This window comes from Sitodiplosis mosellana, unplaced genomic scaffold (assembly GCF_009176505.1).
Source record: "Sitodiplosis mosellana isolate CC-2019 unplaced genomic scaffold, AAFC_SMos_1.0 Smas_scaffold_6147, whole genome shotgun sequence".
Taxonomy (NCBI): Eukaryota; Metazoa; Arthropoda; class Insecta; order Diptera; family Cecidomyiidae; genus Sitodiplosis; species Sitodiplosis mosellana.
This window is the reverse complement of record NW_022601388.1, coordinates 1-6,634: the sequence shown is the minus strand read 5'-3', so window position 1 is coordinate 6,634 and position 6,634 is coordinate 1. Positions and strand designations below refer to the sequence as shown.

At 34.6% G+C, this 6,634-nt stretch overlaps 1 long non-coding RNA gene across 1 annotated transcript; it reads right to left on the bottom strand.

The window, feature by feature from the left end:
• Positions 1 to 1,515: 1,515 nt before the first annotated feature.
• On the bottom strand, positions 1,516 to 4,221 carry LOC129573879 (uncharacterized). The gene is made up of 3 exons (XR_008688643.1): positions 3,938 to 4,221; positions 3,780 to 3,876; positions 1,516 to 3,706 (listed from the first exon to the last, which is right to left on the bottom strand). It is a non-coding gene; the product is annotated as an uncharacterized LOC129573879 (long non-coding RNA).
• Positions 4,222 to 6,634: the final 2,413 nt, after the last annotated feature.

Here is a 6,634-nt window from a genome sequence, read left to right as displayed (position 1 = left end):
ATTATGATCGACACTTATAAATATATTATATTTGTCTTCTATGCTTAATGTACGGAAATTGAAAAACCATCACAAACAATGGGAGATGTCTATTAATAAAATTGAAAGCAGTTAATACTTTTATTTCGATGGACATAAAAAAACAGGCATGTTTTCCCTACAATATACGGGTTTTTTCAATCTTGAGTATTGAAAAAAGAAAAAAATTTATGTGGTCATAATGCTTGTCCGTGAGTAATAGGGATTTTGGACTAAAAAATGCAAGCGATATGAAATCTTCTACGCCAAGAAAAGAACATCATCTTTGTTATAACAAATACTCAATTAATTTATAATTTAAATTCTTTGTACACTTTCCTTCTTTGATACAAAAAATGCAAAACAAATAAGACTCATAGCCTGTTGATATATTAATTATGGGTTTCGTGTAACAGTACGCCTACTTTATTGGCATAGTATCATTTAAGTACATTTTTCTGTTTTGGTAGATTGTGTCATGTCATGTATGCATAGTGACGTTTGCGTCTGTTATGTGGTTTTCGTTTGTTTCATCAATGAAATACATAACTCATTAATAAACGATGTTGTTTAAGTGCTAGAGCTACTGCTGCAAGTAATAAAACTTGCACCTTCCTCGTATGTTATGTATTTATCGCTAGAATTAGCTACGAAATATGCTGAATATATTTTCAATGTGCTCTGTTTTCAAATTTTTTCTTGATTTTTTTGTTTGCACAAACGATTTTCTCGTTTTTCAATTTGGATGACATATTTTTAGCTGAATCGGAACAAATTGTTATATTTTATGTATATATGCGTAACATTTGTCGATGGAAGGTTGACTTTAATGGAAATTGTTGTTTATTCCGATCAATGTATGACTTATTTTTTTGGAGTACTTAATACAATGAAATGTTATAGAAAAAAAAACAATAATTTGGAAAAAAAATTGGACCGATAGTTTTGCTTTATAAGTTTTTTTATTTATTTTGACAAACTGGTTTTTATGTTTTTAAGACAGAAGTGTTTGTATTTTGCAATTGAAAATTTTGTGAACCAAATTCATGGACTACGAACAAATTATTCATTGTTAAACCTAAATCATCATTGTGCCCGATATCGACGAACACAATGGTCAGTGGCAGCAACAGTTCAGAACAAACTACAACAACCAGTGATTCAAATAATAATGTAAGGGATGGTGACGATGGAATCGAATACCTGAACAAGATCAGGGTTTGTAATAATGGTGATGAAGAAAATGACGGAAGCTTTTCGGAATATTCTTATAACGAATGTGATATCACACTGATCGATGATGATGATATTTTCTGCGATGCCAGAACTGATGGCGAAATGCTATACTGTCAAGTGGTGGAAATGTTGAGATTTGAAGTTGAGGTTTGTGTTTGAATACAAATTATAATTACAATATAGGAAATTTTCATTATAGCTTTGATCAAGCTCTACTTAGTAATATTCTGATTTTAAAACAAATTTGCTACACAAAACCCTATTATTGTGTAGAAAATAGTTTACTACACAGGTACGGGAGAAAAGCACAACAGTTGGTCTGTGTGTGTGTGTGTCCTGGGAGACCCGAACAACGCAGTAAATAAAAATTGGGTTCCTTTTACATAGCGACTGATTAACCTAGCGACCTGAGCTTCGAGTTACCTTCCTAAAATTTCATTGGCTATCGATCTAGCAAAAAAAAAAACATTACAAAAACGTCCTCAAAAAGTATGATATCCTTTAGACTGCTCCAAAAAAAATCGTTCCTCATCCGGAAAGTCCGGCCAGTTTCGAAAAATATACCTCAAAAAAAGGTTTGGCTCAAAAAAAACATATGGGTATCATATAAAATCCCATATCAAAATTTTCATGACAGTTTTCGGAAGCCATTTTTGATCGCAACATTTCGACTGATTCCACTATTCCAACCAAATTTCGGCAAAAACTGATGATGGGAATCTCATCATGAGATTCTGTTTGGCTCGTCAATATCTACAATTATTTTTATCAAGACCTCAGCCATTGAAAAGGCATTCTGGGCCAGTTACAGTGTAAAATGACTGAAAAAATGGCAATTTTTTGGCATTTTTTACATTTTTCGCTACACGTGTCACCCAGGCGGTGGATTTGGATGGAATTTGGCGTTAATTGATTCACACATAAAAAAACAATTTTTTTGAGTAATGAACAATAAAATATTTATTTTTCTATCACTTCAGCTTTAATTCAGTTTTTTGTGAAAAATTCGATTTGAGACCAAAATATAATGAAATTGGTATATTGTTGTTCGTAAGCCATACACCGATGCAAATTGCACAGTGGCTAGGAGGAGCTCCAAAAAATAGGAGCCTCTCATAAGAACACAGGAAAGGCATATTTTGGGTAGAAAATACGATTTTCTGTATGACATATTGCGAGTTGAAAACATCTACTGAAATAGTGGCATTTTTCGACCTTTAACACTAATTAGACAGGGTCGATCGAACTCTAAATCGATTACTCGCCAAAAATTATTTGGCGTTAAAATCATATCAGCCCATCATACGTGAGTTTTCTATGCCATTTTGTATGTAGATTGCGGCCATTCGCTTGGTTTTTGAAGAAATGTCGATTTTAGACAAAATTTATATGAAAATGAGTATTTTGTTGTTCAAGGACTCCAATTATTTTTGAAAAATAATAGCAGTTTGGCTGGACCAAATTCTTGAAAAGTGATTATTTTGAGTACTTCCCATACAATAGTACCACATTTGACAAAAATCAATTTTGATGAGTTTGTGCTCGAGCCCAGTTCGAGTACAAACTCTAAGACTTTGCACACGGTCAGCACAAACTTTAAATCATATGGCAATGACCCCAGAACATCAACATTCGGCCTCTAAGATGGAGCCGCCATACAAAATTTCAAAATTTGACAAAAATCGAACTTTGCCGAGTTTATGTTCGCCACCAGTTGTAGCACAAATTCTGGGATTTTGCATAGCGTCAGCACAAACTCTAAATTTGATGAATCTGGTGTCGGTTCTTCATTTTTCCAACATGGGGGGCCAGTCACATTTACCTACTTCATTTTACAAGAGAATTGCGTTTCATTATTCCGCTTGCCCATTGATATCTCTTATCAGTCTCGTGAAAAATGAGATGGCATGCAGTGCCTCAGCGAGACCAAATTGCGCCCCGATGCAAACGAAAATTTTGCGCCTTTTCCGAAATTGTTTAATATAAATTAAATAATGAAAATTCGAGCAATAATTTTTACTTCTACAATAATAAGAAATATCTTTATTGTTTTTTTTTAAGTTTAGTTTATAATACGTTTTGGTTAATTCTTTGGATCTTTGAAAAATACTTGTATACTACTGTGTAAAGATGTTCATGTTGATTCAACATTGTTGAAGTGTGTGAAAAGAGATATAGCTATTTGAATACACCTTTTCTTGCTTTAGCAGACGCAAATTCATGGATAACTTCATCATAATTTTTGTCACTTGCAATATCATTTTCGATGGAAATTATGGTTAATCCACTTAATCGTTCCTGGCCCATCACTATCAATGGAAAGTAATCAAAACGAACATTATTTTACCTTCGAAGTGAGCTTCGTCGTGGTTTTCCATGAGAATATCGTCATGGATTTGATCGTGAATAGATGCACTAGGAACACTGGCAGAAGTAGTTGGTGCACTTGCACCTAAATATAATCGGAAAATTCCAGTTTAAAACCACATCAAATCGTAGCCTTATCGAATTTCAAAAAAATTCACCTGTGAATTTCCGTATGTCTGATGTAGCTTTTTTGTTTTCGGCCTCTTTTTGCTCCCTGATTTTCTTATTTTCATGACCAGATTTTTTTTTCTTGTTCTTAAAAAACAATTCAATATAAGATTACAAAACATTTATTACAAGTAATTTTTAAAGTTACCATATCGCTCACTGATAAAAACAATCACTTTTCGGTTTTGATTCTGATCAAAATAATTTCTATGATCGATCTGTTTCGGTTAATGAACAAGTGAATACTGTGCTCTCCTTATTCTGATTCCATGACAAACAGCGAAGTGTACACGGTCGAATTGTTTATTCTGATTAACTGATTAATTGACAAATCAGCAATTCTCGCGAAACTGTAACGTCTATACACAAATCAATAGGCTATGCGCGTTTCGCTCTCTTCTGTTTACATGGCGTTCAAGTGTAAGAGTCAGACTTTCTTATAAACGCTATGATTCATTTATTTAACTCATTGCAAGTTGATTACTCGACTCTTTTATGAAAGTATTACGATGCAAAATCAAATTCGACAAATTCGTTTGTGAGCAAAGATAAATGAACTTAAAAAAAACATAGAATTGCAAAGAACATTCATTTTTTGAATAAACAGTTTTGATTTTCATTTTCGAAGAAAAATGATAGGGGAAAGTGGGGAATTGCTTACCACGATCTTTGTGGCCAAGTAAACATTCTCAAAATCAAATGTTTTTCAAAATTTCAACATGCAAAGTTGTAGTACGCCTTTAAAGCTTTCATTTGATACTAACTGTTTGTTCAAATTCAATCCTGTGAAAAAAAATATACCCCTCCAAGTGATATTTCTCAGTGTCTCTGGTGCTACGCATCACAAAATCAAAAGAATCCAAGTGTAATCTGATCAAATGTTTCAATATTAATGCGAAGTGACTGTGCCGTGTGTCAATCTCAGTGTGAGTTGAACACGTTTAACTCTTCCAGTGCGGAAGATTTCTTCTTTTCCATCAATCTCAGTGCGAGTTGATGACAATTTTATTCTGATTTTCCAGTACGGGAGATTTCTTTCTATTTCTTTCTTCTCCATCAATCTCAGTGCAAGTTGATGACATTTCTTCCAACTTTCCAGTGCGGACAAGTTTTTTTTCTTGACTCAGTGCGAGCCAATAATTAGTGTTTTGTTATTCTAGTGCAGAATAAAACGCGTGTAGCTTCAGTACGAGGCGAATAACCCGTTACATTTTTTTTGTGAGTAAAAATCGAGTGTGTCATCGATTCAAAGGATTTGTTGATATCATAGTGTTTATTGAAAGTCAAATTTGTGGTGTGCAGTTTCCAAACGAATACAGCGTGGTTACGCTTTGGCTGCACACGGATCAGGTTTCAACATAAACACAATAAATTTCATTATTTATCGTTTTCCAAACAAATTCGTCGTGTTATCGACAGTAAACAAATCGAGACCGGACTCGAAAAAAGAAAGAACGTATTGTGACAAATTTTCGAGTTAGTGAACAAATCGAAGGGCATTTCAGCATCCATAGTGCGCATTATTCCATTTGTTGAGCTTATCTCAGAGAAACCGTTCGATCACTTTTCAAACAAAACTCGAACGACAGCAACCGAATAAAAGAAAGCGATTTTTAACATTTCTGTCGCTGCACCGGACTCGTTCAATGTTCTCTCCACCAAAGGCTCAGTAATAAGTACCGAAATTTTTCGGCCGATAAATCTGAAGTTTCTATTCGGAGGTTTTGAAGTGCAGTACATAGTGAAGCGACAGACAGGATATTTTTCTAATTCTTTCTCCTTTCATTCACAAACACCACCATAAAAATGGCTTCAAGTTACATTCCCGAAATGTTCGTCGACTGTTTGTCGGACGAAGCTATAAAATACGAGTTGAACATTCGCCACCTGTTTTTGTCTTCCGACAACAAAGTGAGGCGCAAAAATAAATTGAAGAATGCATTGCAATCGGAAAATCTTATGGATCCTATCCCAAATTACACATCGAATCTCACTTTTGATGTGGATTTTGCGGAAGCCGAAGTGGAATTTGCAATCGTGCAAATCTGACAACTCTGACAAAATTAACGATAGCAACGTTAAACGTGTGGAATCTCTCGTTGTACATTTAACAAATCGTTTGAAACGAATGGTTCCTCCGGAGAATCACAGTAAATTCAAAGCTACATCCGGTAAATTAGAGACAATTTTCGCGGAGATTCTCGAATATTATCGATCGATACCTAATGAAAGGTTTGCCGCATTAAACTCGTCTGTCTCCAACCGAGTAGAAGACGTTCGTGATGAAAACCGAGGTCCTCCAAATTCGAATTCTACAAATCCACAACGAGATGGGAGCAGAGTGCCTCCACACTCCAATCATGTGAATGCCCAACAACAATACTCTTTCCCTTCTTCGAACCAATCGCCTCCAAATATGTTCGAATTGCTCAACAGTCAAGCATTTTTCAACATGTTAGAGCATTCCATAAGTCGGATTTTGGATCAACGTTTCCCTCCGTCCATTTCTACACCATACTATACCCAAGTTCGTCATTCGACTGGCGTTCCAAACGTTCATGCGAACAACCAACAAACGCGCACACGCACCTCTCGACCAAATTATTATTATTATTATTCTGCACCATACAGCGTTTCTTCGCCAGAGGTGGTTTATTTGGTATAAATATTTGGTTATATATTTACAATATTTATAATGAATTCGTATTTTCAGTCTCTCCAAGTTCTATTTCTTTTAAAATAATCAGTTATTCTTTGCTGTGCTAACATTAAAATCAATTAAATAAGTTTTATATGTCTTTGGAATAGTACTAGTATCACAATCATTCGTTTGATTTGGCTCTAT